This window comes from Diceros bicornis, unplaced genomic scaffold (genome assembly GCF_020826845.1).
Source record: "Diceros bicornis minor isolate mBicDic1 unplaced genomic scaffold, mDicBic1.mat.cur scaffold_326_ctg1, whole genome shotgun sequence".
NCBI lineage: Eukaryota > Metazoa > Chordata > Mammalia > Perissodactyla > Rhinocerotidae > Diceros > Diceros bicornis.
In genome coordinates, this window is record NW_026691197.1 from 38,623 (window position 1) to 59,177 (window position 20,555).

General features: G+C 48.5%; 1 long non-coding RNA gene across 5 annotated transcripts in view; it reads right to left on the bottom strand.

Moving 5' to 3' along the window:
* Positions 1-4,399: 4,399 nt before the first annotated feature.
* Positions 4,400-20,555, bottom strand: part of LOC131402894 (uncharacterized) — a 33,403-nt gene continuing 17,247 nt past the window's right edge. The window contains exons 1-5 of one of the 5 annotated variants that reach the window (XR_009219050.1): positions 12,047-12,127; positions 11,731-11,778; positions 11,360-11,481; positions 7,364-7,520; positions 4,400-4,597 (exon numbers count right to left, since the gene is read on the bottom strand). This is a non-coding gene — a long non-coding RNA (uncharacterized LOC131402894). Of the gene's footprint in view, positions 4,598-5,484; positions 5,504-7,363; positions 7,521-11,054; positions 11,482-11,730; positions 11,779-12,046; positions 12,128-20,555 lie in introns of those variants that run through there. The other 4 variants (XR_009219051.1, XR_009219053.1, XR_009219049.1 and 1 more) reach the window with 4 other exon arrangements.

A 20,555-nucleotide genomic window follows, 5' to 3' on the forward strand; every position in this document is an offset into this window, starting at 1 on the left:
CAGCAGGTCACCGAGGAAAGTGCCAAGGTAGGGGACGACACCCTGTCACATGGGGGTTCGGGTGAGATGAGCCCTTGCTCTCAAGTCGTCCCCGTGCAGACCCTCCCCTGAAAAGTCCTCACCCTCAGCCTCCTGGCCCACTCCAGGGTTCCCACGGGGAGCAGCCTAGGACCCTTAGCAGACTCCCCTCAATTCCTCCTCCCTTCACACCGCAAGAATACCCATACTCCTCCTCCTCACCTCCCAGGGCTGGCTTCTGGCAAATCACAGGGTATGCGGTCCCTGGGCCTCCCCACAACAACCCATCCTGCACCAGCTCTTCCAGGCCCCCCTCCTGGTCACTTCTACTGGGGGACTCAAGCACTGTGGCACCAGGAGGAAGAGCCCTCCTCTCTTGATTTGAAGCCCCCAGCTGGGAGGGCAGAGCCCCTCCCCCACAGGCACACTCACCTGCTGCTGCTGCTGTTTCTCCTGCACTCTCTGGGGGATGATCTCCAAGGGGGCAAACGTGGAGGGCCCCTCCTGCCAGGGTTGAGAACAGTGTCAGCGGGCCATACTCCCCTCACCCCATTTCTCTCCAGCACCACTGGCCTCCGACCCTGGACATCTGACTCGAGTCAACTAGTACCAATGCCACTCCATCCTCCAAGGTCTTGTGATTCTAGAACAAACCCAGCTCCAACTCGCACTCTAGGTGTGAGCTTGGGCCTGTGGCCTGGCCTCCCCGAGCCTGTTTCCTCATCTGGAAAGTGTGAGAACTCCAGCTACCTCAGAGGTTCTCGTGAGGACTCAGTGGCATATGACTGTCATCGTTGTCCTCGCCCTCACCCCTCCGTGTGGAGCAGGCAGAAAGCTCCCACATTCCTTTCCTCCCTCTTATCTCATCACCACCGTATGAGGCCTGCACCACACAATCACCATCCCTCCACTTCTGTGATGAGGAGGCAGAGGCCCAAGCAGGGGCAGTGAGTTGCTCAGGGGCCCACAGAGGAGAGGCCGCTTGCCCCTCCCAGCCAGAGGCCCTGTTCCAATGTCCTCACCTAACCCCCGCCCCACCACTGACCACAGTACTGTCCCCTGAGCTCTCAAAGCATGGTCCTGGGCCGAGCTGTGGATGGAGAAGATGAGGTGTCTTGGGAGTCCGGTTGAGTGGCTCTTGCCTGCCCCAGTCCCATGGAGTGTCTGGCCCCCAGGCTGGGACAGAGGCCGTGCCAAAGCCTACTCCTCCCCAAGGAACCCCTCAGGCCATTCCCCTGCAATGAACTCTTTCTTTATCCACTCAGGAACTGGACCCCCAAGGTGCCGCCTCCGATCAACAGGGAAGGGGGTGACAGGAAGCTTTGCTTCCTCGTTTACATGAAGCTCCCAACGTCCTTTCAGAAAGATCCACTAAGAATCCGTCAGTTGCCTAGACGCTTCACATAAGCCACCTGGGGCATATGTCATTGCCAACTGGGCACTCAGGTGAGACTCCTGTGGTTGGCTCCAGTGACTGCTCTAGGGGTTCGGGGGGTGTCCCAGAATGCACACACATCTGTCCCGGTCCAGATGTTCAGAACCAAGGCTGAGCAGCCTGTTTGTCCACCTGGGCCACGGGAATCCCCTGCCATGCCCGAACCTGGGGCAGGCAGGGTGGCCTCCCCTTGGAGACATGGTGAAGACAGAAGGAGCAGCAGGGGCCTGGCTTCTTGAGGACAGGTTTAGGCTGAGGGCTAAACCCACCCCAACCACCCAACAGCCTGGAAGAAGCGACATCCAGCAGGATGGACGTGCTTGGAAGCCAGAGACCTGCTGATGGTGCCAGCTCGGCAACTCCTCCTGGAACAGCCCAGCCAACACCACCGAGTCCCAGGACCAGGGGGGCCTCGTGCCCACAAACGGCACCCCACCTGCCCGTGGACCAAACAGATCCCTCTGTTTGTTAATCTGGACAAGACAGACGGGAATGTTTCAGAGAACGTTCAAGTGAGAAACTATCAAAACCACAGCCTGCCCAGTCCCCCTTTCCCCCTCGCCCCTCCTCTCTTTCCAGACCTCCAGCCTCCACTCTACCTTGGTCATCAATTCTCTTCTCAAGGACTTGTCATGGCTATAGAGCTCCTTAAGTTTTTCTGAGCTCTCCCTGAGGGGAGTGGAAAGAAGGAAGGATAAATTGGGGGATAATGTGAGGGGTCTGAGTGCAAATCCCTTTTCTTTGCAAACCCAAGAGATGCAACCTGCCTGGAGGAGTGTTCTCACTGGGCTCCTCTGAGCGCTAAGGTCTCGTGGGACTGGGCGGGGGCTCTCCTGTTGGTCACTGGGGTCTCCATTCCCCAGCTCTACAGAGCACCTCTGTTTTGACCACTTTGAGTTTCAACTGGGCTTAGAGTTCTGTTGCCATAAACACTTGAAAATCTCCAATGTGGCTCAACCCTGGCATTTAGGGAAACTGAGTCCTGAAGCAGAACTGGTGCACTAAGGACCCAGGGAGGCTTAGAGACCCCCCACCGAGGCCCAGGCCCTGTCCCCAGCATTTGCTGCCTCCCAGGAGTTCCCACGTGACTCAGGTGGCAATGGCAGACATACGAGAGATCCCCCATCCACCCTGATCCTCCTATGGAGAGGGGCCTACCCACCGGGAAACATCCGCCCACGTGTTCTTCAGGTGGCTTATGGAGGTTTTCTGCAGACCAGAGATGACAGCGCGGAGCGAGGAGAAGTTCTTCAGGATCTCGCACTCCTGGGGAAGGGAAGAGAATGAGCTGTGAGGTGGGGCGCTGGAGACCCGCTTGCTCTAGCTTCAGTCCCCTTCTATTTAAATCTCCCCTCCTGGATGAGACAGATGCTCAGGGTGCCCCAGAAGGGCACATTTAGGACCCAGAGAGTAACACTCACAGGGAGGAGGATTTTAGCTCAACCTAGGGAAGGAGCCAGGGAGGAAGTGAGCATCCTCCCACTGGGACCTGGAGTCAAGGTCAGCGGGCCCCTGGCAGGAAGGGCCTAGGAACTGTGCAGGGGCTTAGACCACACACTGCAATCCTGGGAGCTGATAAAGGTGGAGAGGCCGTTCCCAAGGCTCCAGAGAGGGGCTCCACTGGGCCTCCCGCAGCACACCTGGGCCACCTGGATCCAGTGCTCCACCACCCTCGCCCTGTCCTGGGCCGTCATGCTCGGGTCCCCGAGGCAGGTGGTGACGACGAGGCTGACCACCCTTCTGAAGTGGTCGACGGTGGCCTGGACGGTGGGTGCCAGGTGCTCATTGCCGGGCTTGTTCCTCTTGCCCCAGGTGGAGCCCAGGCACTGAGAGGGCACCACCTTCCGGAAGAGCTCCTGGGGAACAGGGGGAGTGTCACCCAGCCCTGCCACACCCCAGCTCCGTTCTACCACCCTCAAAGTGCCGCACAGGGGTCACTGTTTAGAGCTGGAGCTCAGGAAGCTCAGGATGTGGTCTGAGCCTTGTGAGAGTCCCTGGGTTTTCTTCTCTGTCCACTGCGGGCACACAGCACAGGATGACCCAGGACCCAATACTGGCAGGGAAGGGAGGGGCATTTGCACCCAGCCCGTCCTGGCTAACTCCAAGCTCCAGACGGTGGCTCAACTAGGCTCATCCCAAGGGGGCATCTTCCACCACCCTGATGCCCCCTCTGGTCCCACTCCGATTCTGATGCACATTCCCCTGCGGCAGCTACAACCACAGGCTCTGTCTGTCTCCCTTGTAGTGAAGTACACATCAGGTCTCTAATAAATGCTGAGGCTGTTGAGCCTCCTGAGCAGCCGGTTGGGCCACCAGGGACCTGGCTGCACACAGTGAGTTCCCCTCCCCCACTGATGGGCCAGGCCCCACGCAGCTTTCCGTCTCTTCTACCTCATGGAGCCGGCACAGCCACTCTGTGCAGCAGGTCCTGTTAGTGTCCACCTCTAAGGTCTGCAGGTGGACAGCAAAGCCTTGGGGGTTCAGAAAGTTGCCCAGGTCGTACGGTTGGTATGGGGGAGCGCCAGGATTTGGGCCCAGGTCATAGGAGTCCGGATCAGGTCTGGGGCACTGATGGCAGAGGGAAGGCCTGCCCCTCCGCCCTGAGAGCCCAGCTGCTCACCACATCCATCACGGTCAACTGCTCCGCCACCAGCTTAGGAGGGAAGGCGGTGAGATTAGGCTTCTTCTCACCCTCCTTAATGGCCACAGGTGGAGATGGACTTCCCACTAGAAGTGATGGTCCAGGTGACTCCAGCTCAGCAGCTCCCACTCCTGCTGCAGCCGACGTGGGCCCTTGCTCCAGCTCCAACACTGCTGAGGGAGGGGACGCTGGCTCCAGCGCTAGAGGGGGTGGTATTGACGGAGCTGCAGCCAGCTCTACCTCCACCACTGTCCACTGCCCTGCTTCTGCCGCCGGCTGGAGCTCTGCAGCTGGCGCTACAGCGGGATAAAGGGAAAGGTTCACCCACATAGCTGACTTTCCACGTGTCCTTCTAAACACAGGAAAGATCCCACTTTCCTTCCGGGAATACCCAGCCTGCAGGCCGCCTTACCCTCTGGCGCTGCCTCAGTGGCCTCCAGAAGCTCACACCGGGCAAGGGAAAGAGGGTCACGGCAGCTCAGCTCCGAACCAGGCAAGGTGACCTGCATGTACATCCCCTTTAGCTTGAAAAAGGGACAGCCCCAGTCTGGTCCCGCCCTAGTTCTGGTCCAAGCCCGGCGTCTCAAGGTCCTGAGTGTGGAGACCCTCTGCTCCTGCTCTCATCTCAGAGCAGCACTGGATGGTGCGGGTGGCCTCGTGCACCTGCCCCTTGTCTAGTGAGTTGGTGGAGTCGAAACCATTGGGCAGCTCCTCGACCACCTCCTGAGTGGAGTTCTGCAAAGACTGCCCGGGAGCTGGGCCAGAAGGAATCAGGGGCTGCTTGCACACTGCCACTGGGGCCGACCCCCAAGAGAAAGTCTGCTCCTCAGTTCAGGCACAGAGGGGCATCCCTGCAAAGAACTGTGGTCAGGGAGGGAAAGAGATGAAACCTCTAGGGCTCAGTAACATATGACTAGAGGAGCTCAACTTCTCACGCTGCCAGCCTTGACCCTGTATGAACATGACAGATCCACCAGGCTTCTGACACCTAACTACCAGCTCCTGCCTAGGAATGACCCACTCTTCATGCCCTGCCTTCCCCACTCCACACAGACACATGCACACACACACACACACACACACAGACACACACACACACGAAGAGGGGCAAGGAGTGTGGGGCTGATCAGGTGGAACAACAGTTGTGTCCTGGCCTGCACTAGCCTTTCCTGGGCTGCCCCGTTGTTTCCTTTCGCTGCCTCCTGCCCGATGCCCAGAGGCATCGGGCATGAGGGCTGAGCCAACGTCGGCAACGACGAAAAAGATTCTCTTTCTGGGCTCTTTTGAGCCCAGATCTTCCAAAAATCGGGACACAACAACTAAACATCTTTGTTGACCGTCGCCAGTCAAGTGAGCTGGACGGGGGTCTGTGGGTGCCTGGTTACCAGAGTTCTAAGATCTGTTGAGGTCTATGACCAAAGGAGTGAGGTCATTTTTCAAGATTCCATTACCTGGGCCACTTTCCTCAATCAGACTTGCCCAGAGCTGCTCCCTGCCCCGGGCTGCTCACCCTCCTCCCCCATGTCATCTCCTGAACTGTACACAAGGAGCCCACACAGCCCTAGCCACAGCTCCCTGGAAACCTCACTAGGGTCCTAGCTTTGAGGAGACAGAGATGAATGCCGACCTCCTTTTTCTTACCAGTTCTGCATCCTGGGAAAGTCACTGTGCCTCTCAGGTCCTCCCCAGTCTCCAACCTGTACCATGGGGATCAGGCTAGAATCTACTTCCTAGGAATGTCACCCAGTGTATATGAGATAATATCTATTACACCTGTGGGCTGGTGTCACATGTACCTAAGGCCCAAACTTAGAGATGGAAGAATAATAATGAGGGGTGACACGCAGCACAGACCACCACTCAAAACAGGCCTGGGTTCCAGGAATGTGATATTGGGACAGTCACACCCAACTTGGCCTCATTTTCAGGTCAGCATCATGAGGGGGTTGAAACTAATGGAAATTCAGATATTGCCCTACTGTGGCATAAAACCATTCAATTGTTCGCTGCTTTATGTAGAATCAGACCCAAGTGCCTCATCTTGGCCTATGAGGTGGACAGCCTCCACAGTGGTACCCAGTAAGCCCCACCCATGTTATACACCTCCCTATGGAACCACTAAGTGGTTAGTCCCTGGCTTCTGAACATAATAACAGCCAAGGTGACGGTTTGTCTTGTCTAGATTTTAACTAAAAAAGTCTTTCACTTCCTCTTACTCCGTGTCCTCTCTCACTCTGTTGAATCCCTGGAACTGAGGAATCAAATACTGGTGTTTTGGGGCTGCCCAATGTGGAGCCCCATCGAGGAGAGAAGCAAGGAAGTGCCCAGGCCAACAGACAGAAGGGAACTCAGGCTCTCTGTCCAAATTGAACCCTGAAGGCTGAGAGTGAACTTGGGGGCCAGTCCTCCCCCCCCCCGTCGAGCCTCAGTTGAGGCCACAGCCCCAACCTGTTAAACTCATTGAGGCAGAGGCGCCCAGCTAAAACGTGCCTGATTGCTGATCCACACAAATTGTGAGAGAGTCAACATTTGTAGTTTTGAAATGCAAGGTTGGGGCAATGATGTCAGAGAGGGAAAGGTAACTGACACAGCCCACCAGGCCCTGGCCCTACCTTCCACCCCAGCTCCTGTTCTCTCCTTCCAGGGTCCCTCCAGCCACTCTGGCCACCTTTCTAACCTCTTCCGGCCAAACTCACTCTTGCCTGCAAGACTCTGCATCAGTCGCACCTTCTCCCTGACACACTGCTACCAGGCTCGTGCAGGGCTGGCTCCCCCCTGTCATTCTGGTCCCAGCAAATGTCACCCCAGTGAGGCCTTTCAGACCCTCCTACCCAGTGACCCCCAGCCCTCCCTCACAACCCCCTGCTGTGTTTCTCTACAGCACTTGCTCTTTTCTTTCTTATGTCTTTGCTTTTGTCCCTTTCCCCTCTAGATTGTGAGCTCCTGGCAGGCAGGGACCACTTGGTCATTTTCATCCTGCACTTCGGCCCACCAGGGCATCCGGCACAGGGTGAGTGCTCAGTGCACAGCTGCTGAATGAGTACATGGGAAGCTCTTGCACCCCTCCCCCTGCTTAAGACCAACTTTGATTGTGGAGATGAACCCTAGTAAGAGGAGGTACAAGTTGTTTCTGAGGCAGGGGGACAGCCAGAAAGACCTCTGCTTGACTCTTCGCTGCTCCAGGTGCTCAAGAAAAGTTCAGTGGACACTGTGTAAATTCCAGGTTTACAGCAGAATGACTTGATGTAGATATATTATGTAATGGTTACCAAAATAAGGTTAGTTAACATCCATCACGAAACAGAAATAAAAGCTTTTTTCCTGGTGATGACAAGTTTTAGGATCTACTCTCTTAGCAACTTTCAAATATACCACACAGCAGTGTTAACTTGCACAGTGCTGTATATCAAGTATGTCTCAGTAGAACTGAAAAAACATAAAAACAAAAACTCACTGGCAACCACTGACACAAGAGGCTGCCCGCCCCCTGGTGGCCAGCACTAGCGCTGCAGCCCTTGCTGAAACTCCACCCAACAGAAAGGAACTTTTCTTCAGGTGTCCTCAAGGCAGAGGCTCTCCAGGGTCCCAGGGGTAAAGGAGCAGGACCTGTCGGCTTCGAGGGAGTGGGAGCAATCTCGGGAGCCTACCTTTCCCCCCATCTTGCTGTCCTGCACCAGGTGTCCTCTTCACTCCTGAGGCATCCAACCTCAACCAGGACAATGAATCTCCCCTCCCTCCAGATGAGGGCCCCGACGGTCCAACAAGGACTGGTCTTCTCCCTGGACTCTCCCTGTCCAGTGCTCTAGCATCTTCTTCCTTATCCCCATTTCTCATCCACCCAAGCCCCCAAGCCTCCTCAGTTCTAAAGGATCTCCAGGGGGTGGAAAGCATTTTCTCAGCATTGATGACAGTAGGTCATCGACGGAGAACCCAGTCCAACAGACATGTTGCAAGCACATGGAACGCTTGGAGTCACCTGCGGGATGCACTCCACTTTATATAGAAGGACCCTCACTGAGGTCTTCTCTCCTGTTCCCAATGCCTACACTAGGGGAGGATGGGCTCATCACAGTTCTGGGTGCCCACAGAGGTGGACTGCAGGACCCCAGTCCTGTGCTCCCCAGGCTGGGCCAGGGATGGGTCTGGAACAGGTAGAAACCTAGGAACCTTACACATTCCTCTGCCCATCTCTGCGCCCCAGGACACATATCTAGGAGAACGGATGTTACTGCCCCGTGGAAGAGCTGCCTGCAACCTCTCTCCCTCCTGCCTCTTGTCACTTCCCCGGTGTCGGCTCTTTCTTGACTTGCACCTCCGTGGTCCCCACATGAGACGTCAGTGAGAGTGGGTGTGCCTGTGCACATGCGATGATGAGGGGAAAATGACCCCATATGGAGAGGGGTGGGCAGCAATCCCCTAGGATCTTAATGCCTCTCATTGCCAAAGGAAACCTGAGGGAAGGGGTGGAGCCTTGGCCAAGGAAGCTGGAGCTCTCTCTAGTCTTCGGGACCCTGACCACCTCCTGTGGTCTGGGCCAGTACCTGCCTCTTCCTGGGCCAGTTTGCCAACTGTACAGTGAGGGGTAAGATGTGCAACAGCACAAGCATGTGCTCGGCCAGGACAAGTCATCAGGCCCCATAGGTACATTAAGTACGCTTTAAGTGTATTGAAGACATTAATATTGCTGTGCAATCATCACCACGATCCATCTTCAGAACTCTTCTCATCTTGCAAAACTGAAACTCTATATCCATTCATGAATAACCCCCCATTCCTCCTCCTCCCAGCCCCTGGCAAACACCATTCTACTTTCTGTCTCTCTGAATCTAGCGATTTCAGGAACCTCATAGAAGGGAAATCACACAAGGTTGTATTTTTGTGACTGGCTTATTTCATTTAGAGTAATATCATGAATGTTCATCCACGGTGTGCCATATCTTAGAATTTCCTTCCTTTTTTAAGGATGAATAATATGCCATTGTATGTATATTCCACATTTTGCTTATCCATACAACCCTGGACAGAAACCATAACCGGGCCCAAAAGCAAGCCCAAAATAAAATGGGGCCCCAGCCAGATTTTTATCAACTGTCCCCTGGAGACTCCTTTCTTAAGCCACGTCTCATATGATGTTTACTAAGGATCTAATCTTGGGCCGTGAGTTGTTTTTCAGAAACTCCGTTTTTGCTCCTTGAGCGAGTTTCAACTGGTTTGAGCCAATGAGACCACAAGATGGCTGGCAAGACTCAAACCACGAGTGCACAAGTGACTGGAGGATGACCTGGGGGACCAAGAACTCCCCTGTCGATGATGTTAAGGACACTGCCTTTTGAACGGGGGATGTATGACAGAACATGAACATCTTCTGTGCTTGCAGAAAATGCCTAGGACTGCCCCCAACCTTCCTGCACCTGCTGCTTTGCCCTTAAAAAGCCCTTTTCAATAGCCCATCGGGGAGAAAGATTTAACCTTTGTCTCCTGCCTCCTTGCTGGTCAACCACGTAATAAAGCTTTTTCCCTTCTACAAGAGGGGGTATCCCATGTTTGGCTTAAGGGGTGCATTGGGCAGCGAGCCCTTCCTCGGTTACAATACTTGGGTGGCTTCCATTTTTAGCTGTTGTGAATAATGATGTTATGAACATGGGTGCTGAAAAATGTCTTTGAGAACATGCTTTCAACTGTTTTGGGCAGGGGTATATGCCCACAAGTGGAATTGCTGGATCCTATATAACTATATTTTTAGTTTTTTTTAGGAATTGTTATACTGATTTTTACAGCAACTATATATTTTATATTCCTACCACAGTGCACAAGGGTTCCAACTTCTCCACATCTTGGCCAACACTGGTTCTACTCTTTTTCTTCTTTTTTTGATAGATGTCATCCTAATGAATGTGAGGTGGTCTCTCACTGTGTTTCTGCTTTGCATTTCCCTAATGATTACTGATGTTGGGCATCTTTTCATATGCTTATCGGTCACTTGCAGATCTTCTTTGAGGAAATGTCTATTCAAGTACTTTGTTCATTTCTCATTTGGGTTGTTTGTTTTTTATTGTTGAGTTTAGGAGTTCCCTATTTATTCTGGATAGTAAGCCCTTGTCAGATACATGGTTTGCAAATATGGTCTCCCACCCTGTGGGTTGTGCTTTTACTCTGTTGATAATGTCTTTTGAGGTACAAAACTTTTTAATATTCATGAAGTCCAGCATGTGTATCTTCTTATTTTATTGCCTGCTCCTTGGGTGTCATATCCATGAAATCATTGCCAAATCCTATTTTGTCAAGTTTTGTCTTACGTTTTCTTCTAAGGCTATTATAGTCTTACATTTAGGTCTTTGATCCACTGGGAATTAAGCTTTGTATATGGTGTTAGATAAGGGTCCAAGTTGATTCTTTTGCATGTAGATATCCACTTTTTCCAGCACAAGTTGTTGAAAAGACTGTCTTTTCCCCATTGAATAATCTTCGCGCCCTTGTCAAACATCATTTGGTCATATGGGTGAGGGTTAATTTCTGGGCTCTCAATTCTGTTTCCATTGGTCAACGTGTTTGTCTTTATGCCATGACAATGTTGTTTCGATATTGTAGATTTGTAGTAAGTTTTCAATCAGGAAAGAATGAGTCCTCCAACTTAGTACCTCCTTTCAAGATTGTTTCGGGTATCTGAACTTACTTGAGATTCCATAAGAATTTTTGGATGGGTTTTTTTCTATTTCAGCACAAAATGTCCTTGAGATTTCGATAAGGACTGCACTGCATTTGTTGATCTCTTTGGACAATGTTGACACCGTCACAATAAGGAGTCTTCCAATCCATGGTGATGGGATGCCTTTCAGTTCTGGTAGCGCCGGGCGGTTGTTCAGGTTGACGAGTGCTCGAGGTAGTCATGCAGAAACCCACAATTCCTCCTCACTGTGCCTTCACCATTTCCTTAGAACCCATCTACAGTCAACGGAGGGCAAAATGCATGTAAAATGCACGTGGGAAGTTTTCAAAGACTGGGTGTGCATGGAGCACACATTTCTTCCACTCCTCTCCATTAGCAAGAACCATGGACTGAACTAGCAGACCCTAACACAAGGGGCCTGCAGACTCAACCAGCAGACCCCAACAAATGGGGACTGTGGACTAACCAAGGGCTAAGACTGATGCTCTCTTAGAGCATCTTGTCAGTCTAGACTGACCCATTGACCCTGGACTGGAAAGCCAGTTAGATCGGGAGCTCAACACAAAGACAGTGGATCTCAGATCCGAGAGGAACTTACCCACGGCCCTCGGAAACAGCGAAAAAGATGGAGAACTCAAAGGTTTTGCGGGTACCAATGCCTGTGTTTCTCATCTCCGAAGCCATCAGATGAGTCCTTTGAATCCCACTGCTGCCACCAAACTGTTACAAAACAAAATTTAACTGAGTAAATTTTAAACATCTTATTGGCTTTACTCAACAATTCATGAATCAGGCAGCATCCAGTCTAGCAGAGAGAAAGGAGCTCCAAGGAGCTGGACAACATGAAGGACTTTTATAGGCAGAAGGGAGCAGGAACAAGGAAGTTACACTAGACACAACAGCGGGTTGGTTACTGCAAGGTTACCTTCCTTTAGGGGATGGCAGGGCTCCATCAGGAAGATGACCTACCTGCTGCTCATCAGGCGATTCCCCACTGACTGGTTTAAGATTCCATTCCTGGGAGGGCCAAAAGTCTAATTAAGTCTCAGCTTGTTGACGTGGGTCTTAGCCTAAGCGGCTCCATTTGGGCCTGGTGTCTTGTTTTAAACACATGACTTCTGCTGGTCCCTGCTTTCCCCAGTTACCCACCGGCTGTCCCTTCACTGACCATTGTTGGTCACACACCCACTGCACCTGCCTCCAGTCCTTCCCCCTCAACACCGTAATCTCACACACAGCTCCTCCCGACAGTATCATGACGTCTCCCACCACACGTCCCCTATACCTTCCACACTGCCAGCCAGATGCTTCACAAACACCACCACCATTTATGTCCAATGGGCTGAGTGGGCTGCCCGTGCACTGGGAATCAGTAGTCGCAGGGTCTGTCACTTGGCCTCCAATCACCTATTGTACCCCAGCTGAAGTGCTTAACCTGCGGAGAGACTCAGTTGTAGCCAACTCCATCGAACAACATCATCTTTGCCCCAGGCTTCCTTCAAAATGCTCCACCCACTTTCTGCCCCAACTGCTCCTTGAGGGGTCCTTTTGGGGTAGCCTTTGAGGCCACCTTGGTGATTTTGTGCCCAGGCACAAACATCCCTCGGCCCACAAACACTGTAACCATACCCCCTGAAATCATACAGCACAGGTAACCAGTCAATGGATGCAAATTACTGGTTTTACCTCCAAGACCGCTAATGAATATTTTACACCAGGAGCATCCACTTTTGGGTTTCACTGTGGGCTGATATCACAAGGCTCTCACCCAGTGAGCATCTCTCTTCCCCAGCCCTCTGAGCAGCTTTCTCCAGGCTACATTGTGCAATGCATCACTGTCTGTCTCTCAGCCTGCTTCCCTCAGGTCGCAGGAAACTTCCCCTGAGTTTCCTGCCCTGACTGGCTACCACCAACCCATATAGACACTGTCAGTCCTATAGCACTGGGTGTTCAGTTCTACTAGGACTGACTGACTGGACTGGGCACAGGTGCGGTGGCCCTACCCACACAAAATCAGGTAACTGAGGCAACCAAGAAGTATCGACAACCTTAACCCAACATGGACTACAACTCCGTAAGACCCTATCCTAGCCCTTGTACAACAGTCTCATGAGTCTCTTGTCTAAATGGTTTTAGAAAACGGCCTGGCCCTAGAGTGTCTATACCAGCTAAGGAAGGAGGGGTTTGTGCCTTTCCTGGAACCACTTGCTGAATGTACATCAACACACAAGTCCAAACCTACCACCACCAGATGGCCCAAGAGGTTAAAATATTGCATAATATTACCCAAATCTTGAACAGATACCCAAGGCCCCTGAGATCACTGACCTACTTTCATGGTTGGTCCCTCCAAGTTGGGGACGATGGAAACGGACTGGATTTTAGACTGTTGCTTGTACAATCATAGGACTTGTTTCTATAGTCCTCATCGGACGTTTACTTTTTTGGCTACAACATGCCCTACCCCTAATATCTCCGTTAATTACCCTTATTAAATGTCCCAACCAACTTAAAATTAACTAAGTTAAAATTAATCAATACCCTGATTAATTTAAAAACTTTAAAATTTTTATCGAGGAAAATCTGCTTAACACAGAATACACCGTTGAGAGCATTTTAAAGTATACAGTTCAGTGGCTTTTAGTACAATGATTATGTTGTGTGGCTATCACCACTCTCTAGTTCCAGAACATTTTCAACACCCCCTAACAAACCCATACTCATTCGCACTATTTTCTCCTAACCCAAGCCCATGGAAACAACTCATCTGTTTTCTCCCCCTATGGATTTGCCTATTCTGGACAGTGCATTCAAATGGCATCATGCTATCTGTGGCCTTTGTGGACAGCTTCAGTGAGCACACGTTTCAAGGTTCATCCATGGCTGAGCATGTAGCAGTACCTTATTCCTTTCTATGGCTCTATAATATCCTATCTTATGAATAGACCACATTTGGTTTATGCAGTGATAACTGGATAGAAATTTGGGTTTGTTTCACCTTTGGACCATTGTGAGTAATGTTGCTTTGAATGTCCATGGACAAGTTTTTCTTTGAACATATGTTTCCAATGCTCTTTTGGACATACCTACCATGTGACTCTCCAGGTTAATGGTAATTCTAGGTTTAAGATTTTAAAAAATGCCAAGCTGTTTTCTGCAGTGGCTGCATCATTTTACTTTCCCACCAGTAATGTTATGTGGGTTTCCCTTTCTCCACATCTTTATCAACACTTGTTATTTTCCATTATGTTGAGTATAGCCTTCATTTTGAGTGTGAAATAGTATCACACTATCCTTTGAATTTGCATTTTCCTAATAATTTATGATACTGAGCATCAACCTAGTGCTTATTGGACATCTGTGTATCTCCTGGAGACATGTCTATTCCAGTTGGTTACCCATTTTCATTGGCTTCTTTGTTTCTTATAATTGAGTTCTAAGAGATCTTTATATAGTCTCAATATTAGAGCCTTCTCAGTTACATAACTTGCAAATAGAGAACACATCAGTACCCCACTTTTAACAATGGATAGAATATCCAGACAGAAAATCAGGAAACAGCAGACATGAAAACATTAATGGACCTATCAGACATACACAGAACATTTTACTGAACAGCAACAAAACGCACTCTCTTCTCAAGGGCACACAGACTATTTTCCAGAACAGATCAAGTGTTAGGTCACAAAACAAGTCTTAACAAAATTAAGAAGACTGAAACCATACCAAGTATCTTTTCCAAATACAATGGCATGAAACTAGAAGTCAATAACAGAAGGAAAACTGGAATATTCATAATACATGGAAATTCAACAACAAACTCTTAAACAGCCACTAGATCAAAGAAGAAATCAAAAGGGACATTAGAAAATAGCTCCAGACATACAAAAAGAAAAAATAAAAACACCAAAACTTACAGGATGCAGCAAAAGTAGTACTAAGAGCAAAGTTTGTAGTGATAATCTTGTACATTATAAGAGAAGAAAGATGTCAAAGAAACAACCTGACTTAAAACGCACAGCATTAGAAAAAGAAAAAATGAAACCCAAAGTTAGCAGAAGGATGGAAGTCACCAAGAAGAGAGAGGGAAAAAATGAAAGAGAGTATGAAAGATCAATAAAAGTAAGAGTTGATTTTTTGGAAAAAAATAAAATTGACAAACCCTTAGATAGAATATCGAGGAAAAAGAAGAGAGATGACTCAAATAAAGTAAATCAGAAATGAAAGAGGAGGCATTACAACTGATGCTTCAGAAAGAAAAAGACCAGAAGAGACTATTCTGAACTACTGTACATTCACAAATTGGGTAACATAGACAAAACAGATAAATTCCTAGAAACAACCTATGAAGGCTAAATCATGGAGAAACAGAAATCTTGAACAGACCAGTAACAAACAAGCAGACTGAATGAGTAATCAAACACCTCCCAACGAGAGGAGTGTAAAGTGAATGCCTGACTTCACCACAGACCCCTGAGCCAGCCTGCCCCAGCCCCAGGCTGACTCCCGTGGACCTAGCTGGCTCCCTGCAGGCTTCTGCAAATCCAGGCCCCTGGCTCACCCTGGAGCATGCCAGCTCTGGTGGCCTCAAGCAGCATCCCTGACACCAGGCTCCCACCAGGCTCCTGGGAACCCAGGCCCCCATCTCAGCCTAGGGGCTGCCATCTTCAGCAGCCCAAGGTGGCTCCTGTGACCTCAAGTGGTGTCCTTGGCACCAGGCTCCTGGTGGGCTCTGGTGAATCCAGACCCTGGCTCACCCAAGTTCCTGCCTACAGGCAGCCACAGGCAGCACCCACAGCCAGAGGCAGCTTCTGCAACAGGGCACGTAGTGGGCTCCCACAAACCCAGGACCCCAGGTCACTGCAGCACTTACCGGCTCCAGCAACCCCAGGTAGATTCCATGGCATCAGGCTCCCTCGGGGCTACTGGGAACTCAGGCCCATGGCTCACCACACCACCTGCCAGTTCCAGCAGCTGTAGACAGCTCTCATGGAACCAGGCTCCTGGCAGGCTCCCACAAAACCAGGCCCCCCGCTCACCCAGGTGCTTGCTGACTCAGGCAGCCCTAGGCAGCTCCCATGGCACCAGGCACCAGCAGGCTCCCATGAACCCAGGCTTCCATCTTGACCCAGCACCTGCTGGCTCCTGCAGCCTCAGGCAGCTCCTGTGGCCCCAGGCCCCCAGAAGGCTCCCAGGAATCCAGACTTCTGGCCTACCCCAGCACAAGCTGTCTCTTATGGCGCCAGGGTCCTGGCAGGCTCCCGTGAACCAAGGCTCTCAGCTCATCCCAGCACTGGCCAACTCCCATGGCCCTGGATGACTCCTGTGGCTGCAAGCTCTCAATCAGGACCTGCCAAACCAGGCGCCAGTGGAGCTACGCATGAACTCAGGGTCCCAGCTGTGCCCAGGGCCAGACACAATACCGTGGACCCAAGCTCTCCACTCACCCCAGTACCAGGCTGCCCAAGGACTCCAGCAGCAAGCCTGCCCCTGGACACCACCAGATGGCCTACCCAGGACCCCTAGATGGGCTGACTGTGAAGGCTTTGGTTTGCTAAAGCCAGTCTGTAAAGAGTGGAAGAGGTGCCTACTTCTTCAAATTTGCAGACACCAATGGAGGCCACAAGGATCATGAATACTCAAAGACCCATGACACCACCAAAGAAAAAGAATAAAACTGCAATGACCGACCAAGAAATGGAGATATAGGAACTATGTGACAAAGGCTTCAGAACAACCCTCTTTGAGAAATTCATAAAACTATAAGGAAACACAGATAGACTACTAAATGAAATAAGGAAACAGTGCATGAGCAAGTGAGAAGTTCAACATAGAAACAGAAATCTTTAAGGAAAAACAAACAGAAATTCTAGAGTTGAAGAACAAAATGACAGAACTGAAAAATTCAATAGCAAGCTTTGAAATCAGATTCAACCATGTACAAGAAATAATTAGTGAACTAGAAGATGTGTCATTTGAAATCATCCAGTCAAAGAAGCAAAAAGTAAAAAAGGAATGGATGGGAACGGGGAAAGGCAGTGTGAATTACGGGATACCGTGAAAAGAAACAGATAAGCATTATTAAAGTACCAGAGAAGAAGACAAGGAGAAAGGAAAAGAAAGTTTACTTAAAAAAATAGCAGCTGGGCCGGCCCCAGGGCTTAGCGGTTAAATGCGTGTGCTCTGCTACCGGCGGCCCGGGTTCGGATCCCGGGTGTGCATCGACACACCGTTTGTCCAGCCATGCTGAGGCCGCATCCCACATACAGCAACTAGAAGGATGTGCAACTATGACATGCAACTGTCTACTGGGGCATTGGGGAAAAAAAGGAGGAGAATTGGCAATAGATGTTAGCTCAGAGCCAGTCTTCCTCAGCAAAAAAAGAGTAGGATTAGCCCGGATGTTAGCTCAGGGCTGATCTTCCTCACCAAAAAAAAAAAAAAAAAAGATCTAAAGAAAAAAAAATAGCAGCTGACATCTTCCCAAATCTGGGGAGAGATTTAGACATCCAAGGTCCTGAAGTCGATCTGTCACCCTAAAATTTCAAACTAAAACTTTCTTCTCCAAGACACATTATAACAAAACTATCTAAACTCAAAAAAAGGGTCAAACAACAGGATCAAGTTCAACATGATGCAAATCAATGAATGTGACACACCGCATTAATAGAATGAAAAATAAAAATCATAAAATAATCTCAGTCGATGCAGAAAAAGCAGTTTGACAAAATTCAACACCCCACCATGATAAAAACTCTCAATCAAGGGTTACAGAAGGAACATAATAAAAGGTTTACATGACAAACCCACAGCTAACATCATATTGAACAGTGAAAGGTTGAAAGCTTTCTTGCTATGACAAAGAACAAGACAAGGGTGCCCAGTCTCAATACCACTCTTCAACATAGTCCTACAAGTCTTAACCAGAGACATTTGGCCAGAGAAAGAAATATAATGCATCCAAATTGGAAAGGGAGAAACAAAGTGGTCTCTGTTTGCAGATGATATGATTTTATATAGAGAAATACCTAAGGACTCCCCCCCAAACTGTTAGGACTAATAAACAAATTCACTCAAGCTGCAGGAGACAAAATCAACATATAGAAATGTTACCTTTCTGTACACTAACAATGAACTATTTAAAAAAGATATAAAAAAAAAAATCCTATTTACAATAGCATCAAAAACAGTAAAATACTCATAAATAAATTTAACCAAGAAGGTGAAAGGTCTACACACTGATAACTATAAGACATTGATGAAAGAAACCAAAGACACAAAGAAATGAAAAGATATCTTATGTTCGTGGATCAGAAAAATTAATACTGTTAAGATGTCCATGCTACCCAATGCCATCTCAAGATTCAATGCAATTCCTATTAAAATTCCCATGGCATTTTTCACAGAAATAGGACAAACAATGCTAACATTCATATGGATGCACAAAAGACCTCAAATAACCAATGCAACGCTGAGAAAGAAAAACCTGAAGGCATCACAATTCCATTTCAAACTTTATTACAAATCTATAGTAATAAAAACCGTATGATACAGGTATAAAAAGAGACACATAGACCAATAGAACAGAATCAAGGGCGCAGAAATAAAACCACACACATACAGTTTGCTAACAGTTGACGAGTCAGCTAAGACGACTCCATGGGGAATGGATAGTTTCTACAATAAATGGTGTTGGGAAAACTGGATAACCACATGCAGACAAATGAAATTGGATCCCTATTTTACACCACTCTAAAAATGATACCAAATTGAATAAAAGACTTAAATGTAAGACAGCAAATATGAAACAACTATAAGAAAATATAGAGAAAAAACCCCATGAAACCGGTCTTGATATTGATTTTTTTGGATGTAACATCAAAAGTGCAAGCAACAAATGTAAAACTTAACAAGTGGCATGACATCAATCTAAAAAGCATCTGCACAGCAAAAGAAACAATCGGCAAACTAAAGGGGTTAATATCCACAATATATAAGAAACTCTTACAACTCAAAAGCAAAGAAACCAACGAAACAATATGAAAATGGTCAAAGACCTGAATAGATACTTTTCCAAAGAAGGCATAAAACTGGTCAGCAGGTACATGAGAAGATGCTCGTAATCACTCATCATCAGGGAAACGAAATCAAAACTACAATGAGATATCACCTCACACCTGCTAGAATGGTTATTCTCAAAGAGACAACAGACAACAAGTGTTGGCGAGGCTGTGTAGAAAAGAGAACCCTGTGCACTTTTGGTATGAATGTAAATTGTTACAGTCACTATGGAAAAAATATGAAATTTTCTCAAAAAAATAAAAACAGAAATACTATATAAACGAGCAATTCCACTTCTGGTTGTATATCCAAAGGAATTGAAATCACTATTCTGAAGAGATATCTGCACCCCCATGTTCATTTCAGCATTATTCACAAACTGAGGACATAGAAACAATCCATGTGTCCATCAATGGATAAACAGATAAAGAAAATATGAGATATACGTATATATACATGAAATATACAATGGAATATTATTTAGCCATCCAAGAGAATGAAATCCTGCATTTTGCGACAACATAGATGGACCTTGAGGCATTATGCTAAGCAATATAAGTCAGACAGAGAAAGATAAATACTATATGTTCTCACACATATGTGAAATCTAAAAAAGCCCAACTCAAAGGAATAGAGACTCGGGGCCGCCCGGTGGCGCAGTGGTTAACTGCACGCGCTCTGCTGCGGCAGCCCAGGGTTTGCAGGTTCGGATCCCGGGCATGCACCAACGCACCGCTTGTTAAGGCATGCTGTGGCGGCGTCCCATATAAAGTAGAGGAAGATGAGCACGGATGTTAGCCCAGGGCCAGTCTTCCTCAAGAAAAAAGGGGAGGATTGGCATCGGATGTTAGCTCAGGGCTAGTCCTCCTCACAAAAAAAAAAAAAAAAAAGAATACAGACTGGAATGGTGTTTGCCAGGGCCTCGCGGGTGGGGGAAATGGGGAGATGTGAGTCAAAGTGCGCAAATTTCTAACTGTGAAATGAATAAGTTCTGGGGATCTAACGTATAGCACGATGACATAATTAACAAGACTATATTATATACTCAAGAGTTGTTAAGAGAGAAGATCTTAAAAGTAATGACTAGACGGGGGCCAGCCCCGTCGCTTGGCGGTTAAGTGCACGTGCTCCGCTACTGGCAGCCCGGGTTCTGATCCCAGGCGCGCACCGACGCACCGCTAGTCTGGCCATGCTGAGGCGGCGTCCCACATACAGCAACTAGAGGGATGTGCAACTATGATGTACAACTATCTACTGGGGCTTTGGGGAGAAAAGGGGAAAAAAAAACCAAAAAAAAAAAAAAAGTGATGACTAGAAGAAAGAAGTTAATTATGGGAGGGAATGGAGGTGCTAACTCACCATACTGTGGTAATCCTTTCACAAATCATCATCTTGAACTCGAAAACTTACATATGTTATATGTCACTAATATTTCAAGAAATCTAAAAAAAAATCTCTCAACAAAGTACAACCCAGGACCAGATGACTGCACTGGTGAATTCTACCAAACCTATAAAGAAGTATTAAAAACAAGCCTTCTTACGCTCTGTCAAATGTTGAAAAAGAGGGAACACTTCCAAACTCATTTTACGATGCCAGCATTACCCTGATACCAACACTAGACAAGGACACTAAAAGAAAATAAAATTACAGACCATTACCCTCGATGAATATAGATGAAAAAATCCTCAACAAAGTACTAGCAAACTGAATTGAACAGCGTATTAAAAGAA